The 25,025-nt window shown below is 44.3% G+C and overlaps 1 pseudogene; it reads left to right on the top strand.

Moving 5' to 3' along the window:
* LOC142198590 (uncharacterized) overlaps positions 1 to 25,025 on the top strand; it is a 64,812-nt pseudogene that overhangs the window by 7,958 nt on the left and 31,829 nt on the right.

Genomic DNA, 25,025 nt, shown 5'->3' with positions numbered 1-25,025 from the left:
TAGTTGCTATGACTCCTAGTATCTTTTCTATCTGCTATGAGCTTGTATGTGTTATTGTAATACATTACTGTATCATCCATGCTGCTGTAACACACTGAATTTCCCCTTGATGGGACTATTAAAAGATTATCTTATATTATCTTATCTTATTTTTTCCCCACTAATAAAGAAAAGGCGTTAGAACACAACTGCGGAGATTAATGAATAACAATCCTTTTTCTTTTGCCACTAATGAGCGCCAAAAAGGCCTGTTATTTTCTCCCTTCAACACACAATTTTTTACACACTAATAAACACCAAGAAAAAGCTTTACATCATATAACTGCACCGCCCAAGGACTAATAAGACCCCAATAATATAAATTACAAAGGTATGATCTATTGCGAACCTGCAAACATGTACAGTGGCCATTTTAGAGAAACATGCGATTCATTACCACGAAGCATGAGGAAATTCGGATTCGATGCGAATCAAATATTTCAGGAAATTTGGATAGAATTCCACTTTAGCTTCGATTTGCTCATCTCTAATTAAAAACTGTTAATTATTCTGGAACATCTCCAGGTCCCCTGTACCAGAATAAGCTAGTGCAGGGACTCCTAAAGTTGCAGTTGAATAGGAGTCCCTGCATTAGCTATGTGACCGAAATAGGCTAGTGAAGAAGACACCATAAATAATAAAGATGTACAGTAGAGCCTGGCTGTGGTTGGGAGGAAGGATCTTGGATAGCGCTCCTTCTCACACTTGGGGTGAAGCAGTCGGTCACTTACAGTACTGTCCAGTGCTGTCACAGTCTCATACATGGGATGGGAGTTGTTTTCCAGCATGGAGGTCACCACAGACAGTATCCTTCTGTCACCCACCACCTGTACTGGGTCCAGGGGGCTCCCCAGAACAGAGCTGGCCCTTCTAATCAGCCTGTCAAGTCTATTTCTATCCCTGGCTGGTATACTACTCCCCCAGAAGGCCTCTTCGAAGAAGATGGCTGATGCTACCACAGAGTTGACAAAGGCCCTAAGAAGTGGCCCCTGGACTCCAAAGGCTCTCAACCTCCTGACCATATATAGCCTGTTGTGACTCTTTCTGTGCAGCGCACAGAAGTGGTTTATTCACCATTGTGTGTGAAATAGACAAAATTACAGGTCTTTTGCCCTGTATTAATTTTCTTGTCATTTACTTATTTGATCTAACAGTATGTCAGACAGAGAAGCGACAGGCCCTGCACAGGGAAAGGGCACAAGCCTAAATGTTTCTGGTGCAGGCACATGTCGCAGCAGAGTAAGAGGCCTTGGCAGCAGGGGTCACTTCCAGAGGCCTGAGCTCCCAACTAGCAGTAGTGTCTTCACCAGCAACCCAGCGGTTGTAGAATGGTTGACTCGGTCATCCACTTCATCCCAAATCACATCAGACACCCCCAGCCAAAATTCGGTGGGTTTGTTAGACACCAATCTTAGTTGGCATGGCCAGGGAGCAAACCCTGTGCCCTCACCCATCCTCAACCTGTCTGTCTTTTTCTGTTCCCTCAGCCAGAGAACATGGTGTCGGTGCTGTATCAAGGAGGGCTGAGCCATGTTCCCTGCATGCCGCATGTGTTTAATGTGGTTGTCCACCATTTCCCATCTGCAAGACATCCTAAAAATCGCCAGTAAAATTTGCGTGCACCTCAGCCACTTGTACATCGCCAAACACACCCTCCCTGAGCTGCAGCGATACAACGGTGTCCCCCAACATAGGCTAATATGCAACATTTCCACCCATTGGAATTCCACCCTCTATATGTTGGAATGACTGTACGAACAGAGACAGGCCATAAACGACTTCTTAATGAATCAAGCGGACAGAGGTACTCCCCTGTGTAACTTGTTATTTTTTGTGCTCTCCCAGGAATACCATTCTCTCATGGTGAAAATTGGAAAGCAATGCGAAGATTCACAATATCTAAATTACGTGATTTTGGTATGGGCAAGAAAACAATTGAAGATCGAATTGTTGAAGAATGTGGATTTCTAGTTAAACTCTTGGAATCTCTAGAAGGTACAGATGTTTCTATCCTTTACTTAGATTACATTTGGTTAAATCAAATCAATTTCTCTTTAAAACAATTTAATAGAATATTGCAACATCCTAGGAAACAGTTTATCGACTGGAACTCATAAGAGAACCACTGGGGGCAACACATAAGCACAAATAAAATATCAGTTTATGACACACTATAAAAAGCAATATCTTACTGTTACGGTTCTGTGTGAATATATAAAAATAATGTTTTTTTTGCAACTACAGAACTGCAGGACACTGAAAGTGAGGTCCACAGGCCCAGATGGGTGGCCGCGTGCCAGTACCAGGCAACAGTATGTCTGAACAGGAAGTAATACGCATGCACCAGTTCACTTCACTGGGTGAATGCGTTAGGGCAGCTACAATGTGAACAGGTTGCGACAAGGTTTGCACCAGCTGACTTCACTGGGACAATAGCTTTGTGCAGCTTCAATATGAACAGGCTGCAATAAAGTTTTACACCAGTTGACCTCACTGGGTAAATGGTTTGTGCAGCTGCCATGTGAACAGGCTGCAATGGAGATTTACTCCAGTTAACCTCACTGGGTAGAAGATTTATGCAGCTACCGTGTAAATAAACTGCAATGGAGATTTATACCAGTTAACCTCACTGGGTAAATGGGTTTGTGCAGCTACCGTGTGAATAGGCTGCAACAAAGGCTGTCAGGGGTTAAATGTCACCCCTGTCAGCAACACAAATGGCTCTGCACAGCTAGGAGCTACAACACATGTAGGCAGTGACAGGCTAGCTAAGAGACCAAGCCTGCTGCCAGTCCACCTGCTGGTACAGAGACCACTGCACCGAACCGTAGTGTAGTGCATCCAGTTCAGGACTTATAGGTCTTACTAACAGTGCCAGATGGCAGCTAAGGTAACCCAGGGGTTACCTTAGCTTTTATGCTGCCTGAGGCGGACGACAGAAAGTGGCCCCCTGCGTAGCGGAGGGAGCAGGGCGGAACGAAGTGGGGCGGAGCGGATGGCGCAGCGTTAGCAGGCAGGGAGAGGACCTGCTCTCTGCCTGAGCGTGAGGGGAGGCTGGTGGAACAGCACTGCATCCACAGGGCCTCCCCAATCCACCGCTCGCTTCCCGTACCGGGCTGCCGAGACCGTGACGCTAAGCCAGTCCAGGACAGCTTGTCCTGGACTGGCTTAGGTCAGCAAAAATGCTGCCCCCCCTGGGGGCCCGGCATAGCACCGCCTGAAGCGGTCGCCTCATGGGAGGTGCGGCGCTGAGGTAACCTCACACAGAGGCCTAACAACCTGCCTAGCTACTGGAAACAGCCTGGAGCTACTGTTCTATCCTCCTGTCTCAAGTGTTTTTTGGTAAAAGTGTGAGCTCCGGGCGGGCATCGACTCACACCATATAAAGGGAAGTCCCCGCCCATCAGGGCAGTGGCCATGACCTCATCAGTCATGCTCAGTAGAGCCACAATGGGACTTAACCTCTGAGCGACTCTGAAATGTCTGAGCATGCTCAATGGGAAAAAAACCTGGACTTATACTCCAGTCGCCTCACTGTCTGACGTCGAGAGCGAGAGTTGGGTTGGCCTGCAGGTGGCGCTGTGCGCCTGAAGGCAAACCTGAGGAAACCCATCCTAACACTTACTAATCATCTTGGGACACATATCTGGACATATCCAGCAAAGTAGAAAGGTAAGGGTGTACACATGGATATGTATAAGGAGTCAGACATAGTATCATAGTAGATGAGGTCGGAAGAAGATACAAGTCTATCAAGTTCAACCTATAACCCTACAGTGTTGATCGAGAAGAAGGCAAACAAACCATGAGGCTGGTGCCAACTGCCCCATAACCTGCAAGAAAGGTGCCCAGGCCCCTCTTAAACTTGTACTATGAATCCACTATCACAACATCATGTGGTAGTGAGTTCCACAGCCTCACTGCTCTTACAGTAAAGAACACCTACCTATGATGCTGGGGACATTTTCTTTCCTCTACTGATTTGAATAAAGGCAGAACTATGTTCTTGTCATGATCTTAGAGTTACCCTATATGCGCTATGTGTCATCGAAAAAGACACAAAAAAATAATAAAATTGCCTTAACAATGAAAAATGTTATAGCCCTCAAAACCACATGTACAAAAAAAATCCCAAAAAGTTGTGCGGTCCTGAATCAGCAAAATCTTCCCACTATACAAATGGCTGAATATTAGATATAGGAGTCACTGTTCCTTCATTCCTTCAGAACTCATAGGGAATCGAATCAGGACTCAGAGTCGGTCATTGTCTATTTTAGCACCTTTGAGATACATCTGCACTTCCTTTTGTGTTAAGCAGATGATGTTAAATCAAGACTTTATATTATCTCCAGCCATCATGCCTATCATTGCATTTCCTGTGTAAAAAAAAAATAGATCCTCATCCTCCTCCACCATTACTCCCAGAACATGGTTCAGGGGACTCAGTGTCTCAGTTTTAGTTTATTTGTATTTATGTAATTGAAGGATACAGTATATTGGGATTATTTTTGATGAATATCTCTGCTGCCTTTATCTGTTTTTTTTTTTTTAAACATCTTATTTTTCTCTTTATGACTCTTCAATCACTTCACTTAATCAATTCAGAATGGGGTGAATTTGAAAAAAAAAAGTGCATTTCTGCGACGTTCTTACGGGCTTCGGTTTTACGGCGTTCAATTTGCAGCCAAAATGACATGTCCCCTGTATTCTGTGTTTCGGTACGATTCCGGGGATACCAAATCTATATGGTTTTATTTACATTTTAACCCCTTAAAAAAAATCCAAAACTGTGTTAAAAAATTTTTTTCTAAAAGTCGCCATTTTCTGACAGCCGTAACATTTTTATACGTCCGTGTACGGGGATGCATAGGGCGTCTTTTTTTGCGGGGCCGGGTGTACTTTTTAGTTTTACCATTTTCGGGAAATGTTATTGCTTTGATCACTTTTTATTCAAATTTTTATCAGAATCAAAACAGTGAAAAAACGGCGGTTTGGCACTTTTAACTATTTTTCCCGCTACGGCGTTTACCATTTATATTTTTATAGATTTGTAGAGCGGGCGATTTCGGACACAGTGATACCTAACATGTATGTGTTTCACAGTATTTAACTATTTTTATATGTGTTCTAGGGAAAGGGGGGTGATTTGAAATTTTAATACTTTTTAATAATGTTTATATATTTTTTTTTAGTTTTTCTAAATTTATTTTTTGCATTTATTAGACCCCCTAGGGGTGTTGAACCCCAGGGGGTCTGATCACTAATGCAATGCATTAAAATGCTAATGCATTGCAATGCATTGCAAAAAATCATCATTTCTTTTGCAGGCTGCATAGACCAGCCTGCAAAAGAAAGAGAAAGCAGACCAGCTGTCATGGAAACGTGACGTCGGCCCTGGAGCATGCTCCAGACGCCGACAATCGCCGGCAAAATGGCGGCGCCCATGCGCCACCAGGAAAATGGTGCCTCCGGGACCGATCGGAGGCATTAGCACTGGTTGTCTAATGCGTAAATGACAAAAATAGAGTGTTGTCATCTTATGATGAATTGAGGTTTTATGGTTTAACCCCTTCTCAACATCCAAAGCTGACCGAGGCGCTATTTTTCCAGCGGAGCATCAGTTTAGGGAGAATCGTCGGCGCCCATGAATGAGATTCGGAGCCAGAAGTCCATTGCTATGACTTCTGGGAGTCTATTGAAGACTACCAGCTTATCTAACATTAATTTGAATGACAGGCTGCTCTAGGCAGCCTGTCATACAAATGCCAGTATTTTACAATACATTAGCATTATAATGCATTTCCTTAGTGATCAGACTCCCCGAGGTTCAAGACCCCTAGGGGGTAATAATAAATAAATACTGTAAAAAAGTAATTAAAAATTAAAATCACCCCTCTTTCCCTAGAATACATTCAAAATTATAAAAAGAAACACAGATATCTTTTTGTTCAAAAATGCCTGGTCTACAAACTTGACATTTAATAAACTGAAGTTTATAATTTTTCTGTATTTTCTAGGTAAACCAACTGATCTGACAATAAAAACCAGCTTTGCAATTGGAAATATAATTATATCCATTATCCTTGGTCATCGACTAGACTACAAAGATCCCGCCCTCCTGAAAATAATGACCATTATAGATGAAAATATGAGACTTCTTGGGAGCCCATCCATTCTGGTAGTTCTAATCTACAAACCTTCTGATTATTACTACAGGGATTATCACATATGTTAATAGTTAAATCCGATCCATATATACTCAGATATTCCGGGAATTCTGTTAGAACAGGTGTTGTACCCCCACAGATCAGATACTGATGCTGTGGACTGGTCATCAATATAAAATACAGGGACAGAAAAACCCTTTAGCTGTAATGTTAATCTTTGCTATGTCTGTACTTGACATAGTTGTCAAGACTCTTATATGAATAGGTTGTTATTAGAGTGACTGTTTTTGACTATACAAAATATCAACATATGGTGGTCATGAAGGTGGCCATGGTCACCTAACATATGGTGGTCATGAAGGTGGCCATGGTCACCTAACATATGGTGGTCATGAAGGTGGCCATGTTCACCTAACATATGGTGGTCATGGTCACCTAACATATGGTGGTCATGAAGGTGGCCATGGTCACCTAACATATGGTGGTCATGAAGGTGGCCATGGTCACCTAACATATGGTGGTCATGAAGGTGGCCATGTTCACCTAACATATGGTGGTCATGGTCACCTAACATATGGTGGTCATGAAGGTGGCCATGGTCACCTAACATATGGTGGTCATGAAGGTGGCCATGGTCACCTAACATATGGTGGTCATACAGACTAGACTTAGGTTGACTGAAGCCACCAACTGTGCAGACCATCTATTGAGTATGAAGAGCAATACTGATTTTATTTTGGCATTTATTTTATTTGGCATTCTCAATCCTTTGTTCTCAATCGAGATAAAATTTGGCCAGAAGTATTTTGTGTGGTCTTCTTCCCGTCTCCCACTGGAAATACATTCTTGGCCAACCAAACATACATATGTAGGGAAAGTTTCTTAATGAAACTGTGTACATCTTGACCTTAGATCACATATCATAAAGGACTCCAATTTCTCCGGAGACACATTCTATAGAATATCATACATAGTATCAAAAATCTTAATAGGCTGCAATTCACAATGCCTCCACTAGGTAGCTGCACATAGACACATGTCGAATAGACATGTTGTGACAAAGTATCACAAAACCATAATTCTTTCTTTTAAGCTGTAATATCGCTCCACACATCTTGGGACATGTTGAGCCAAAAAGAAAGGTAGGGTAGCCACGAGCCAAACAGTAGTTCAGCTGGCAGTTATTGAAATTCTATGCACAGCTATATACTCCTCTTCCCCTATATATATACTCTGCTATCCACTACTGATAAATTTCCTCCAGTAACCATTTTATCTGGAAGACAGATGTCTAGAATGCTTTTCTAGTATGTTTTTCCTACATTGCGGATATTATATGAGTTATCGGACTTCTGCTCATGGTTTACTATTCTCTTAACCCTCAGTGTTTCCTTTTGTAGCGATATAATGTATTACCGTTCTTTCAATACCTTCCTGGAACCCACACAAAAATAAAACAGAACGTTGAGGAGCTACATGCCTACTTCAAGATGAAGTCTGCAGAACATCGTAAAGTACTGGACAAGGATGACCAGCGCGGATATATTGATGCATTTCTTGTTAAACAGGAGGAGGTAAAAATATGCAAATAATCTTTTATTTACTAAGTAGTTCATGGATTGCGTCCATTGGAAAATACCTACTTAGGCCAGTTACAGATAAACATATTGTACTTGTTAGTACTGAAGAATATCCCAAAACTTTGACCTGAACTGACCACATCATAGAACACTTCAACCAGTAGACCTATGGTCAGGGAAGGATACTTGTCTATAATAATGTCTCAAAAATGTGCCCTATCTGAAACTGGCCCTAGAAGGAGTCCTTTCTAGAGATCCATTCATTCAGTTTTTTTCCAGTCATCAGTTGATTCAGTTTTTCTAATTCCCAGTAACCAGTTATTAACCATCTCTGTCCCAGTTGCATTGGATCCATCATTGTAGGGTTAGCGGAGGTGCAGCCACTCAAGTTTCTCCATACCATACTTGTCATCTTCTGGCTTTTTGCAGCTCACTTTCTGCGTAGAATAGTGGAGAAAAGAACCCTGACCCAATTCTAAGGCTGAGTTGCGAGGCGGATGTCGGCGGCTGAATGAGCCACGGAATCCACCTAAAGAAAGAACATATTGCTTTTTTTTTCCGCAAGCGGAAACAAACTGCTTGTGGAAAAAGGGAATGACCGGCAGGATTCCACCTCAAACTCCTGACCAAAAACCCCCGTCTGAACTCAGCCTAAAGCTTCCCAATGGTGGGGGACATTAAACTGTGTTGGGCCAATGCTGGGGGATATTACATTGTGAGGCCCATTTTCCCAGGCTAGTTTGAGACCCGGCATCAGGCTATGCCTCTTAGGTCATAGAGAGGGCTCCCAATTTGAAGCCCCCTCTATGATATTAATATACAACAATGGATTATCTAGATGGGAACATCCATTCAAAATTGACTACATCAAATGATTTTGTTGAATTTACTCATATCCTACTCACCCAATGGGTTGAGTAAATGTTCCCAGGGAAGATGTTACACAAGGTTCACACTACTGCCGGGAGTCCATTCTTCTGGTCCATCGGAATAGGCAAATGGACCACTAAAAATAGTGGATAGCAGTGGAGCCTGGGAGACCCCATTGACTGTAGGGGGGTCTAATGAGCTGTCCATTCTTCTCAACTGAAAAAAGGTTGTCCATGACTTTTCTGGCCAGTGATTCTAGACAGATCTATATTAGACAGACCCCCGTACATGGTATATGTCAGTTCTATAAAACTTACTATAAATTTCTAATATCATCTGCAGAAGTGGTCTTACCTTTCCGGACATGATCATACTTTTTTCACAACAAATTTCTTTTCTACATTTTCGGATATTAATATTATTAATCCAGTACATGAATTAGATGAATATTTGTATTTACCTATTTAGGAAAAGTCTGATCCCGACACATTTTTCCACGAAAATAATCTCCTGAGCGTTTTAATAACCTTATTCATGGCTGGAACTGATACCACATCCTCTACGATCCGATGGGCCATTTTATTTATGATCCAGAACCCTGAAATTCAGAGTAAGTTCTTCATCAACAACTTAAAGAGGTTCTCTACCTTAGCCAATCAATTCTTGTTAAAATGGTGTCCTTTAGAAAAATCTGATCACATAGGACCACCACGGTCAGAGGTAATGTGTGTGTAAACTTCATCATGACTAATTCTGAGTAGCGCCATCATGGTGGAAATGAAGTATCACATACCATCCATTCAAATGTATGGGTGGTCTATGCAATGTAGCATAAACCCGCCATATCCTAACCATTCTGCATTCTGGTCAAGGATAAGAACCCTGAGCTGGATAAGAGTCCATTAAAGGGGTATTCCCAGCTCGCATACTCAGCAGTCTTTACTGCTGTAAAATCTTCTTTCTTCCTGGTTTCTTGCATCATTTGGTGGGTGGGGTTTCACATGCAACCTGTCGTTTAGCCCCGCCCCCAAATTTACGTGTAGCTCCGCCCACCCATATTGGACTATGAAGTACAGGCAGCAGCAACTCCATTCTGTGTCACATACAGAGACTGCCTGTCTCTGCCATAATGAACACAACTGAATGAGCTAGCCTGATAACTGGGAGAACAGAAGACATGAAAGCAGCTCCTCTATCTGAGTGCAGGACCTAGGTCACATGGTGTAGACACAGGAATAGCTAGATACACAGGCTCGCTCCCTGCACTTAGCCCCTCCTCCCTCCCCCCTGACAGCAGGCAGATACATCACTTGACTCATGAGCAGCTAAGTCAGGGCTGTGGCCACAATGAATTGAATAAAGTAAGATAGTGAACAAACAAAGCAGTTTTGCTGAAGGATTGTATTTAGGAAAAGTCTTAAATCCACCTTAACAAGCAGTATAGATAGGATCCTTGTGATGGGACAACCCCTTTAACCTAATATAAATTCCTTAAAGGGATTCTACCATAATTTTTTTTGTCGATCACACGTAGGTATAGCCTTAAGAAAGGCTATTCTTCTCCTACCTTTAGATGTCTTGTCCACGCCGCCATTCGTTGGTATGAAAATTAGTACTCTTGCAGGACTGGGGGCAGTCCCCAGCACTCAAACAGCACTGGGGGTGTCCCCAATGGTGTGAGAGAAATCTCCAGCGCCGCCTCCATCTTCTTTAGGAACAGCCTCTCTACATGTCTTCTTCTGGAGCTGGGTTCAAACTTCTAAGGCTTGGGCAGAGCTGACTGCGCATGCCCACAGGCCACAAGAAAATGGCTGCTTACTTACTGTGTAAGCGGTCATTTTTCTTCTGGCCACGGGCATGCGCAGTTGGCTCTGCCCAAGGCCTGAGGCCTGGAAGTTTCAAACCCAGCTCCGGAAGAAGACATGCAGAGAGGCCATTCCTAAAGAAGATGCAGGTGGCGCTGGAGATTTCTCTCGCACCATTGGGGACGCCCCAGTGCTGTTTGAGCACTGTGGACCACCCCCAGTGCTGCGAAAGAAATCATTTGCATACCGATGAAAACTGGGCTTTCTACCGAATGGCGGCGCAGAGAAGACATCTAAAGGTAGGAAAAGAATAGCCTTTCTTAAGGCTATTCCTACGTTTGATCGACAAAAAATTTGAATTGAATGGTAGAATCCCTTTAAAGGGGATATTCGTAGACTTGAAATGAACTTACCTGGCACTATGGTCTATGTCCATGAGTGATCCCATGTTCAATATCATTCTACCAATTTTTACTGTCTGGTCGTATCAATCCAGCACATTTCATATAATAAAAGACACAACTGGAAAGTTAATATATCAACTCTGAAAAAAATTACTTTCCAAAAACTTTATTAGAGCGAGTACACAATGAAATTGAAAAAGTGATTGGATTGGCAACACCGCGAATCGACCATCGTAAGGATATGCCGTACACCAATGCCGTTATTCATGAGACTCAGAGACTCGCTAATATTTTACCAGTGGATCTTCCAAGAGAGACCACCAGAGATGTTGTATTTCAGGGCTACGATCTACCAAAGGTGAGTTCTGCTGTTGTCTTTTTTGGCTCTGAATAGTTTTTGTTACACCGTACTGTTGCTCTTATAACGTGGGGGTGCAGTTAGGATTTTCCAGTAAGTACTTACAGGGATGACCACTGCCATGTGTTTTTGGAGAAGCTTAAGGTAACATAAGGAGACAGAACTGGGAATGTTGGTGGCCAGGTGGACTGGGTAATGTGATACAGGAGTTAATGCTGTAGTTATTATATATTATTGGATATTTCTTGGGGTTGGTTAGGGTCGGAATAATTCTTAAAAATTCTTAAATGTTAATGTTTTACCTGCAGATCAGACTCTGTTGACTTAGTTCTCTTCATTTTAGGGCACGTACATCATTCCCCTTCTGGAGTCGGTGTTACATGATAGTACACAGTTTGAGAAGCCAAAATCCTTCTACCCCGAACATTTCCTTGATTCTCAGGGCCAGTTTGTTAAGAGAGCTGCATTCATGCCCTTTTCAGCAGGTAATCTACTTTCAATAATATGTATCATAAGCACTATATGAGTGGTCTACTCCTGATGGACCTTCCATGGTCAAAATCCGTAATCAAAAAGAGTTTGGATCAGAGATGGTGGGATTACTTTCAAAGGGGTTATCCACTTGAGCTACTCTTTTCTTATAGACAAAGCACCCAACAATAACGGAGTTGGGTGTTCCACTGTTGGGACCCTTAATCTTCATTGTGTGTTCAAATCCCATCCAGCCACACGCATTTATCGATTTTTGATTTTCAATTTTGATTCTCCACCTTCTAAACCCTATAACTTTGTTATTTTTTCATTTACAGAACAGTAGAGATGAGCGAACACTAAAATGTCCGAGGTTCAAAATCCGATTCGAACAGCCACACACTGTTCGTTCCATTATACTCTATGGGGGGAAATTCTTGTTTCAGGGGTACGCAAAATTCGATAAAATTATACTTATCAAGTCCACGAGTGACGGTCGGGCTGGATTCTCCTTGAAGTCTTCTCTCGGCGCAGCGCCCCCATGGCGTCTTCCGGCTGGAATTCACTCTGCCTAGGAATCGGGGCCTAGGCAGAGCCGACTGCGCATGCGCAGTCGGCTCTGCCTGGCCCGACGCCTGAGCAGAGCTGACTGCTCATGCGAGGGCATGTCCGCGTATGCGCAGTCGGCTCTGCCTAGGCCGGATGCCTAAGCAGAGTGAATTCCAGCCAGAAGACACTGCGGGGACGCTGCACGGAGAAGACTTCTAAAGGTAAGAGAAGAACCAGCGTTGATTGGCAGAATGTATAGCATTCTGCCAATCAATGCTGGTTCTGCATCGAACCTTAAACTTCGAACAGCTAGTAGTATTCGATCGAGTATGAGTATTTTGAATACCGTAGTATTCGATCGAACACCTACTCGATCGAACACTACTCGCTCATCTCTACAGAACAGTATTAGTGCTTATTGTTTGGGGGATGAATTGCACTTTGTAATGGTATCATTGAGTATTCTGTATAATGTAGTGGGAAGCTGGAAAAAAATTCAGAAAGGGGTGGAATTGGAGAAAAACTTTGTTTCGAATTTCTTACAGGCTTGTAGATTAGGTGTTCTCTAACCATCTTAGTGAGGACAGGCTTGTATCCTATTCAGTTGTCAGTGGATACAACCATGAATGCAGAAATTTTCTGTTGTTGGCACTTGTCAGAAACTCAGCCATGATTCCATCATTTCCTATACTGAAACAAGAAGAGACAATGCATGTCTGAGAAAATAGTTGGCCACTATAAGGAAATCATGACTGGATTTCTGACAAGTGCTAGACAGTAGAAAATTCACGAATTTATGCCATGATGCTCGCCATGCTCCATGTGACTGGCCAACTGCAGGACTCAACAGTGACCTCAGTCACATGATGCCACCTAAGAGACCAGATGAGGACTGAAAGATGCCATGATGATGATGTCTTTGTAGAATGGGAGGAAATACACGCAAACACGGGGAGAACATACAAACTCCTTGCAGGACTCCAGCGCTGCAAGGTTGCAGTGCTAACCACCAAGTCACCGTGTTGCTCCTACATTTGCAAATATTTTTAACTTTTAATTTTCTAAAAATGTAATATGGTTAGAGGCAACATGGTGATTCAGTGGTTAGCACTGCAGCCTTGCAGCACTGGAGTCCTGGGTTTGAATCCCACAGGAACAACATCTGTAAGGAGATTGTATATTTTCTCTGTGTTTGCGTGGATTTCCTCCCATTCGACAAAGACATACTGATAGGAAAAAAAGACATACCGCACTGATTAAGGTTTCTAGTGAGTGTACACAATGTGGCCAATTTGGCTTCGGAATCATAGTGGACTCTATCCTATTCTCATTTTGACAAGGGACTGAAAGAGAGCAGAACATGTGTCCCAGATTTCCCATATATTAATCTATCAAGACCAATGAATGTTGGTATCTCCTGAAAAACATGGCAGGCCGGCTTTAAGAGCGCTCCCATTGAAGTGAATGGGAAGTGTTTAGAAGCGCTCGTGTGTACGGCTCGGAATGAGCCGAGCGCTTACACCGTATGAAGGGGCCCTTAAAGGGATTCTATCATTAGAATTAACTTTTTTTAACTAAATACACATAGGAATAGCTTTAAGAAAGACTGTTCTTTCTTAAGGGACCATCCCCTCTACTGTCTGAAAACTCTCCAGTGACGTCTCCATTTTCTTCTCTGGACTGCCTCTTCTCTCGCGCTCCCACCACATCTTCATTTAATGTCCGTCGGCCATTTTCCTGTGGTTGAACGGGAGAGGCCACAGGAACTTGGCCGACAGACAGCCGCAGTCGGCACTTTTGGATGAAGACGCGATGGGAGCGCGAGAGAAGAGGTGGTCCGGAGAAGAAAACAGAGGCATTGTTGGAAATAGTCATGTCTTTAGCAATGCAGAGTTCTGGAATGCTCCAGTTTTTCAGGAGATTTATGTTTGCTTGTGACCCACTAGTTGTTTTCCTGCTTGTATATTGGAAGAGAACTTTAACATTATTGGCTCCAGGAGGTGGTGAGTTGAGTAATTCATTTTATTGCTACAAAACTTGGTACCTGCCCAGGTGCAACTAAGGCCAACTCTGCTATAGTTGAGACCAAATAAAAAAAATGAATTGAAAAGCAAATACAAAATAAAAAATAGAAGAAAAAGTTAAAAAATAGCCAAGCTGTAAAACAAGGCGCTAACACAGAGTTAGAAGAAGGTGTATTTTACTCACATATTGTATCTCTCACTGTCTTCTCTTCTCATTTGTAATCTACTCAAGGAAGAAGAGTTTGCGCCGGGGAAACACTTGCAAAAATGGAGTTGTTCCTGTTCTTTACTACTCTTATGCAAAAATTTACATTTCATATCCCTTCAGAGACTAACCTTTATTTGAAACCTTTGTCCGGATTTACAATTTCCCCGATGGCTCAGAAAATCCGCTGTGTGCCACGGATGTGAGAGGATAGAGCGACTTCATGAGATATTTGGATTCACAGAATATAGTTTATACGGGCGTGACGTCTGTTATATCACAAATCTGGGGCAGAAATAAAATATATATATATTAATATTGTTACTTTATATTGTGCAATTACTAAAGCTGAATGTATTAGATTCAATGGACTAAGATGTCACCGTTCCCTACCCCAAATACTAAACATGCATTGCAATAAAAGGGAATGTACTTACTGTACATATGTGATTGTCTACAAAATTTTACTGTGATGAGTTCATTTTAGCAAATCGGTGGGGATTAGAGATGAGCGAGCAGTTAAATACTCGAGATTCGATATTCGTTTTGAGTAGCCCCTCAATATTCAACTACTCGAATCGAATATCGAACCCTATTATAGTCTATGGGGGAAATTGCTCGTTTCAGGGGTAGGCAACGTTCAATCAAATTATACTTACCAAGTCCACGAGTGAGGGTCGGGCTGAATTCTCCAAGAAGTCTTCTCCGTGCAGCGTCCCCGCGGCGTCATTTGGCAATGAATTCACTCTGCTAGGCATCGGGCCTGGGCACAGACGACTGTGCATTCCTGCACTACAACAAAATGGCCGCTTACAGTCAAAGCGGCCATTTTCTTGTAGCGCGGGCATGCGCAGTCGGCTCTGCCCAGGCCTGATGCCTGCCAGAGTGAATTCAGAGCTGGAAGACGCCGTGGGGATGCAGCAAGGAGAAGACTTCTAAAGGTAGGAGAAGAACCAGCGTTGATTGGCCGACTGTAAAGCATTCGGCCAATCAATGCTGGTTCTGCATCAAATTTTTCCATTCGAATAGCGAGTGGTACTCAATCGAGTACGAGTATTTCGAATACCGTAGTATTCGATCGAATACCTACTCGATCGAGTACTACTCGCTCATCTCTAGTGGGCATCCAAGTAACCTCACCGATCAGATAATTTCCAAAGTGCCTGGACATAGAGGGTTATATTCAGATAAAGGCATCATGTCCCATGGAATAACCTGTGTATATGTCTGTGGGGGAGGGGAAATGGACAGTGGAGTTTTAGGGAACATAACTACCGGAGTAATAGGTTAGGAAATGTAATAGGCTTGCCTGAAGAGATGTGTCTTTTGCTATAGAAATTCAGGATTGATAATCTGATTGTTGGGTGGTAGAGCATTCCAAAGAAGTGGTGCAACTCAGGAGAAATCTTGGAGAATGGGAGGGTCTTATAATAGAGGATGTTAGTTTTATGTCATTGGCTGAACAGAGATTCTTTTTGCAACCAATCTCCATTGTGACCTACCTGTGAGGATACTAAACAGAGGAGTCCTCTAACTGAAAATTCCGAAATCTGAGGATCTGGACAGGCCAACGTTGGCAAGTGGGTAAATCTGTGCTATATTGGTTCTTGACAAAGGGAGGATTTAACCTGTCTGGTCTAAAACTTTATTACTATGCCTTCCAGTTATCACAGTTAACAGCCTGGAACTGTAACCCCAATGTCATCAGTTGGGTATTGCTTGACTCCACCACCGTACTTTTCACAAGCGTTGATATTGTCCCCCAACCTGAGAACATATATTCCTAAAATTGACAACAGGGTTACTGAACACTCTCTTAGACTTGGACTCATTCACAAGGATATGTTGAAATTGATTATAAGCTTTTAAACTTTGCAACCAGTGTTACAAAACTCAGGTTTCTTCACAGGATTGCAATCACATGGATTTTTCTGGGGAGCTATGTCAGAGATGGCAAACCCCTAAATTTGATACCCTACAGCAAGACCATCAAATCCCATTGAGGGAACATTACCACTACTTATATTCAGGCCTGGCAAAGGAAAGTGGGTACTCTTCCAGAGACAAATTATTGGCAACAATGGTCTAACTACAGTGTTGGCCAAAAGTATTGGCACCCCTGCAATTCTGTCAGATAATACCCATTTCCTTCCAGAAAATGATTGCAATCACAAATTCTTTGGTATTATCTTCATTTAATTTGTCTTCAATGGAAAACCACAAAAAGAATTGTCAAAAAGCCAAATTGGATATAATTCCACACCAAACATAAAAAAGGGGGTGGACAAAAGTATTGGCACTGTTTGAAAAATCATGTGATGCTTCTCTAACTTGTGTAATTAACAGCACCTGTTACTTACCTGAGGCACCTAACAGGTGGTGACAATAACTAAATCACACTTGCAGCCAGTTGAAATGGATTAAAGTTGACTCAACCTCTGTCCGGTGTCCTTGTGTGTACCACATTGAGCATGGAGAAAAGAAAGAAGACCAAAGAACTGTCTGAGGACTTGAGAAGCAAAATTGTGAGGAAGCATGAGCAATCTCAAGGCTACAAGTCCATCTCCAAAGACCTGAATGTTCCTGAATGTTCCTACCGTGCACAGTGTCATCAAGAAGTTTAAAGCTCATGGCACTGTGGCTAACCTCCCTAGATGTGGACGGAAAAGAAAAATTGACGAGAGATTTCAACGCAAGATTGTGCGGATGGTGGATAAAGAACCTCGACTAACATCCAAACAAGTTCAAGCTGCCCTGCAGTCCGAGGGTACAACAGTGTCACCCCGTACTATCCGTCGGCGTCTGAATGACAAGGGACTGTATGGTAGGAGACCCAGGAAGACCCCACTTCTTACCCAGAGATATAAAAAAGCCAGGCTGGAGTTTGCCAAAACTTACCTGGGAAAGACAAAAATGTTTTGGAAGAATGTTCTCTGGTCAGAGGAGACAAAAGTAGGAAAAGGCATCAACATAGAGTTTACAGGGAAAAAAAAAGAGGCCTTCAAAGAAAAGAACACGGTCCCTACAGTCAGACATGGCGGAGGTTCCCTGATGTTTTGGGGTTGCTTTGCTGCCTCTGGCACTGGACTGCTTGACCGTGTGCATGGCATTATGAATAGAGATGAGCGAACACTAAAATGTTCGAGGTTCGAAATTCGATTCGAACAGCCGCTCACTGTTCGAGTGTTCGAATGGGTTTCGAACCCCATTATAGTCTATGGGGAACATAAACTCGTTAAGGGGGAAACCCAAATTCGTGTCTGGAGGGTCACCAAGTCCACTATGACACCCCAGGAAATGATACCAACACCCTGGAATGACACTGGGACAGCAGGGGAAGCATGTCTGGGGGCATAAAAGTCACTTTATTTCATGGAAATCCCTGTCAGTTTGCGATTTTCGCAAGCTAACTTTTCCCCATAGAAATGCATTGGCCAGTGCTGATTAGCCAGAGTACGGAACTCGACCAATCAGCGCTGGCTCTGCTGGAGGAGGCGGAGTCTAAGATCGCTCCACACCAGTCTCCATTCAGGTCCGACCTTAGACTCCGCCTCCTCCGGCAGAGCCAGCGCTGATTGGCCGAAGGCTGGCCAATGCATTCCTATGCGAATGCAGACTTAGCAGTGCTGAGTCAGTTTTGCTCAACTACACATCTGATGCACACTCGGCACTGCTACATCAGATGTAGCAATCTGATGTAGCAGAGCCGAGGGTGCACTAGAACCCCTGTGCAAACTCAGTTCACGCTAATAGAATGCATTGGCCAGCGCTGATTGGCCAATGCATTCTATTAGCCCGATGAAGTAGAGCTGAATGTGTGTGCTAAGCACACTCATTCAGCACTGCTTCATCACGCCAATACAATGCATTAGCCAGTGCTGATTGGCCAGAGTACGGAATTCGGCCAATCAGCGCTGGCCAATGCATTCTATTAGCCCGATGAAGTAGAGCTGAATGTGTGTGCTAAGCACACACATTCAGCACTGCTTCATCACGCCAATACAATGCATTAGCCAGTGCTGATTGGCCAGAGTACGGAATTCGGCCAATCAGCGCTGGCTCTGCTGGAGGAGGCGGAGTCTAAGGTCGGACCTGAATGGAGACTGGTGTGGAGCGATCTTAGACTCCGCCTCCTCCAGCAGAGCCAGCGCTGATTGGCCGAATTCCGTACTCTGGCCAATCAGCGCTGGCCAATGCATTCTATTAGCTTGATGAAGCAGAGTGTGCACAAGGGTTCAAGCGCACCCTCGGCTCTGATGTAGCAGAGCTGAGGGTGCACAAGGGTTCAAGTGCACCCTCGGCTCTCCTACATCAGAGCCGAGGGTGCGCTTGAACCCTTGTGCAGCCTCGGCTCTGCTACATCAGAGCCGAGGGTGCGCTTGAACCCTTGTGCAGCCTCAGCTCTGCTACATCAGAGCCGAGGGTGCGCTTGAACCCTTGTGCACACTCTGCTTCATCAAGCTAATAGAATGCATTGGCCAGCACTGATTGGCCAGAGTACGGAATTCGGCCAATCAGCGCTGGCCAATGCATCCCTATGGGAAAAAGTTTATCTCACAAAAATCACAATTACACACCCGATAGAGCCCCAAAAAGTTATTTTTAATAACATTCCCCCCTAAATAAAGGTTATTCCTAGCTATCCCTGCCTGTACAGCTATCCCTGTCTCATAGTCACAAAGTTCACATTCTCATATGACCCGGATTTGAAATCCACTATTCGTCTAAAATGGAGGTCACCTGATTTCGGCAGCCAATGACTTTTTCCAATTTTTTTCAATGCCCCCGGTGTCGTAGTTCCTGTCCCACCTACCCTGCGTTGTTATTGGTGCAAAAAAGGCGCCAGGGAAGGTGGGAGGGGAATCGAATTTTGGCGCACTTTACCACGCGGTGTTCGATTCGATTCGAACATGGCGAACACCCTGATATCCGATCGAACATGTGTTCGATAGAACACTGTTCGCTCATCTCTAATTATGAAGTCTGAAGACGACCAACACATTGTGCAGCATAATGTAGGGCCCAGTGTGAGAAAGCTGGGTCTCCCTCAGAGGTCATGGGTCTTCCAGCAGGACAATGACCCAAAACACACTTTAGGTCAGCACTAGAAAATGGTGGTGAGAGAAAGCACTGGAGACTTGTAAAGTGGCAGCAATGAGTCCAGCCCTGAATCCCATAGAACACCTGTGGGGGAGGGGGAGAGATCTCTTGGTGGCAGTTTGGAGAAGGCCCCCTTCACATCTCAGGGGGGACCTGGAGCAGTTTGCCAAAGAAGAATGGTCTAAGATTCCAGCAGAGCCTTGTAAGAAACTCATTGCTGGTTACCGGAAGCGGTTGTGCGCAGTTATTGTGTCTAAAGGTTGTGCTACCAAGTATTAGGCTGAGGGTGCCAATACTTCTGTCCGGCCCATTTTTGGAGTTTTGTGTAAAATGATCAATGATTTGACTTTTTTTTCATTCTCTTTTGTGTTTTTTCATTGCAAGCAAAATAAATGAAGATATTACCAAATAATTTGTGCTTGCAATCATTTTCTGGAAGAACACGAGTATTATCTGACAGAACTGCAGGCAGGGGTGCCAATACTTTTGGCCAACACTGTATAGACAGAACCTTACATTGTGGCAAGTTTTGATGCAATTATTTAATGTATTGATGTCTTGTAAGAAAGGTCGCCAACTGGCTGGAAAACTACTGTTTGGAGCAACACGGTGGCTCAGTGGTTAGCACTGCACCCTTGCAGTGCTGGAGTCCTGAGTTTGAATCCTGTCAAAGACAACATCTGCCAGGAGTTTGTATGTTCTCCCTGGATTTCCTCCCACACTCCAAAGACATACTGATAGGGAAAAATGTAGATTATGATCCCTGTATGGGACTTGCAATTTACATAAAAAACCTACTGTCCTTAGAGAAATAGGAATATCCATAACATAGACAAGCTGAGTCAATATTCTGACTCTTTTTTGCCTCCATTCCTCCACCTATCCATCCCAGCTTTTCCTCCTTCTATTCTCTTTCTACAAGAAACTTAATTTCTGCTATATGGATAGAAACTTCTAAATGACTATGTCTTCTACGTTCACGTTCAAGCCTCGAATACCTTGGTTTCCTTAATTTCCATTGAATTTTTTTTTTATTAAAATGCTCAATATCAAAAAATAAAACAATTACAAAAATGTTAAAAATTAAAGAGCTGTAAGGATAAAAATAAAGTCATTAGATGATCCGATGTTCAGTTTAATTGCTAGCCCAAAAAGCAGTAAAGATAAGCAAAGTTTATCATGTAGAGAATGATTAGCCGGACTTGTGAAATCGTAAACTCACCCTGTGTTAAAGCTCTGAGGTCTGTGATGATCTAGAGGATACCGAGCAGGTGATATCAGGAACAGCCATGGACTGCTCGTACTCTACACTGATACTCTATGGGCTATTACTTCTGCTATTTGTATATATTTTAAAACATCTTACGTCATGGACCTCTGATGTTCCTGCTGGAAATTTCCCTCCTGGACCCTGGAAATTGCCAGTGATTGGAAACATGCACATGATAAATCTCAAGAGACCAAGTGAAACTCTGATGAAGGTAATTTATTATATGCAATCTCCTATACATGAAGTAAGATTAGTATAACATTCTGCTTAGTGGGACATTAATATTCTCCTGGTTGAGGTCAGAGGTTACCCAGAGGAAGCAATAAAATCTGCTCCACTTCTGCTTGCTGTTATTATCAATCATTCTGTTATGTTTCTAATCACTTTGTAGCAATTATATTAGTTTTTTATACCTCTGTCTGTATACCCTGCTGTGATCCCCCCAACCCCCTCCTGCCCTAAGCCCAACTCCCTCCTGCCCCAACCCCAACCCCCACCTGCCCCAACCCCCTCCCCCTCCTGCCCCAACCCCATCCTGCCCCAACCCCTACCTGCCCCAACCGCAACCCCCTCCTGCCCCAACCCCCACCTGCCCCAACCCCAACCCCCTCCTGCCCCAACCCCCACCTGCGCCAACCCCACCCCCACTTGCCCCAACCCCTTCCTCCTCCTGCCCCAACCCCCTCCTGCCCCAACCCCCTCCTCCCCTCCCCCAACCCTTTCCTCTCCTCTCTTCAATGTCTTTAATTCTGGCTTGATTCTTACTGCATATATCCACAACCCTATTCACACCTGATGGTCATTTTACAAACCTTAGTTTGTATAAACGTAAGTGCGTAGGACATTGTGATCTGAGGTCATTGTGCAATCCAAGCATGCAATCAAAGTGTGAATCTAAGCATGCATTCCAAATTAGGCCAGAATTGGACCAAAAAGGAACACAAACCAACTACTAAAAACTTCTAACTTGTCTAACAGAAATGCTTCTCACTATAATCACTTTTGTTCTTCCTATACTTGTAAAAAAAACACTTTTCCACCCCAAACCAGCCTGGTCAGTAACAAAATCATTATCTCCCCATCTATCCTACCCCACCATATAACATTCTCTGCACAGCTACTCACAAACCTGCAGGCTTTCCACCCCAGACACACACAACCCCCCACACCCTCTCCTACCTATGCCTGCTGTCCCTCTCCCTGCTACTCTTTACTTCTGGCGACATATCTCCTAATCCTGGACCACCCCAGCAATTCTCTACTGTTGGCTCATTCCCCATACCGAACGGAACCCCCTAAATCTTAAACCTATCTCACTCACTCCTGCCCCTCCCCCTGTCCTCTCTGGTGCACTATGGAATGCCCGCTCTATACTCAATAAACTTGACTAAATCAATGAACTTTCCATTTCTAATGAATTTACATTTCTCAGCATCAAAGAAACATGGCTGAAAGCATCAGACACGGCCTCCCCTGCTGCCCTCTTCTACGGGGGTCTGCAATTCTCGCACACTCCCCGCCCCAACAATAAATCTGGTGGAGGTGTAGGCATCCTCCCGTCTGCTCATTTGCCCCAATCCAAGTGCTACCTGCCCTCACCCCCCGTCCTCCTTTGAAGTGGACTCTGTTTGTATCTACTCACCCTCCAACCTCCAACTGGACATTATATATCAACCTCTGGGACCTACCGCTGCTTTCATCAACCATTTCACCACCTGGCTCACACACTTCCTATCCACAGACACACCCACCATCATCAGGAGAAACTTCAACATCCCTATTAACACAGACTTCCCTTGCTTCCAGTCTCCTGTCCCTCACTGCCTCCTTTGGTCTCTCTCAATGGTCTTTCTCTGCCACTCACATAAAGGGGCACACCTTAGACCTCATATTCACCTGCCTCTGCTCCATATGCAGAGTCTCTAAGGGTAAGTTCACACGTATCCACCTCAAAATCCTGACCAAAAAGACGGTTCCCATTTAAATCAATGGGAGCCGCTCAGGGAAGACACACCTTCCTCCAGACTAGGCCCATTCATTGGGCCTAATCCGGAGCGGAGTGCGTGGCTGGATGCCGGGGTAGTGCAGCGGATTTCAGTCACAGCTACCTCAGGTTCCGATCCAAAGAACCCCTTGTGAACTTACCCTAACTCTGTATTCACCCTCTCTGACCACAACCTGCTTAAATTCACTGCCATCTCCTCTGTAATAGACACCCCAACCACTAAAACAACCCCCCCCCCCCCCCCCCGCAGGATCCTTAACTGCCTTGACATCCGCACGCTCTCAGACTCTCTCCTACCACTCGCTGACATATCCTCACTCCAGAACGCAGATGCTGCTGCTGCTGCCTTCTATAATACCACCATTACCTCAGCCCTTGTGGCCCCCTTCACAAACACCAGAACTTGATTGATCAATAGACAACTCTGGCACACCGACCTGACTAAAAGACTGAGAGGCAGTTCTTGCATTCAAGAACTCACTCACCTCTGTAAGCAGATCTATTTCACCACACTCATATCTGCTCTATTCTGCAACATCAAACAGCTATTCACTACCTTCAACTCCCTCCTCCATCCTCCTGTGCCCCCTCCGACGTCACTTATCTCAGCTGACGACTTTGCCTCTTATTTCAAAACAGTCTCACCCTACACCCCTGCAACCCCTCTACCCAACTGCTCGCTGCTCCTCATCCTTAACCTGTTTCTCCACTGTCATTAATGAAAAGCTCTCCTCCCTAATCTCTAAATCCACCTCACCTCCTGCGCACTTGACCCGATCCAGTCACATCTCATCCCCTAACTCACTAAAGTCATCACCCCAGCCCTTAGCCATATCTTCAACCTATCTCTAACCAATGGATCCTATCCTTCTCTCTTCAAACATGCCACAGTCACACCTATACTTAAGAAACCGTTCCTCAACTCATCCTCTCCAGCCAACTATTGTCCCATCTCACTGCTCGTGTACGCATCAAAACTACTTGAGTAACATGTTCAATCAGAACTATCCTGCTATCTCTCGTCCAACCTGCTCTTTGACAGACTTCAGTCAGGCTTCAGACCCCGGCACTCCACTGAAACTGCCCTAACTAAAGTCACCAATGACCTTCTAATCGCCAAAGCCAAGCGTCATTACTCTGTCCTCCTCCTCCTTGACCTCTCCTCTGCCTTTGACACAGTCGACCACTCCCTGGGTATCTTAGACCTGGCCCTTTCCTGGATCTCCTCAAACCTCACTGACCACACATTCAGCGTCTCCCACTCACATTCCACCTCCTCACCACGCCCTCTCTCTGTAGGTGTCCCCCAGGCTCCGTCCTAGGATCCCTCCTGTTCTCCATCTGCACCCTCGGCCTCGGTCAACTCATAGAATGTCATGGTTTTCAATACCACTGCTATGCCGATGACACCCAAATCTACATCTCTGGACCAGACATTACCTCCCTGCTGGCCAGAGTTCCAAATTGTTTAGCGACCGTAGCCTCCTTCCTCTCCTCCCGCTTTCTCAAACTCAACATGGAGAAAACAGAGTTCATCATCTTTGCCCCACCCCGTATGGCCCCTCAACCTGACCCATCTATCAAAGTTAACAGAATCACGCTTACCCCTGTCTCACAGGTACGATACCTTGGGATAAGCCTGGACTCTGACCTATCCTTCAAGTCACACAGTCAAACCTTCAACACTTCCTGCCGCCTCCAGCTCAAGAACATCCATCAAATCCGCTCCTTCCTCACCCCAGAAACTGCTAAAACACTATTCCATGCCCTCATAATCTCCTGCTTAGATTACTGCAACACCCTTGTCCATGGACTCCCAGCAAACACCCTCACCCCCCTCCAGTCCACCTTAAACTGTGCTGCTTGCTTAATTCTCCTCAGCCCGCGTTCTTCATCGGCCACTCCCCTCTGCCAATCCCGTTACTGGCTACCCATTGCCCAAGGAATAGAGTTCAAGTTACTAACATTAACATACAAAGCCATCCACAACCTGTCCCCTCCATATATCTCTGACCTAATCTCCCGCTACCTGCCCACATGTAACCTCAGATCCTCCAATGACCTCCTACTCCGCTCTGCTCTCATCCGCTCCTCGTAAAACCATCTCCAAGATTTCTCTTGTGCATCCCCCATACTCTGGAACTCCTTACCACGACACATAAGACTGACCCCCACAAT

Source organism: Leptodactylus fuscus, chromosome 3 (assembly GCF_031893055.1).
Source record: "Leptodactylus fuscus isolate aLepFus1 chromosome 3, aLepFus1.hap2, whole genome shotgun sequence".
Lineage (NCBI taxonomy): Eukaryota > Metazoa > Chordata > Amphibia > Anura > Leptodactylidae > Leptodactylus > Leptodactylus fuscus.
The sequence above is the reverse complement of the archived record's forward strand: the minus strand, read 5'-3'. Positions and strand labels throughout refer to the sequence as shown.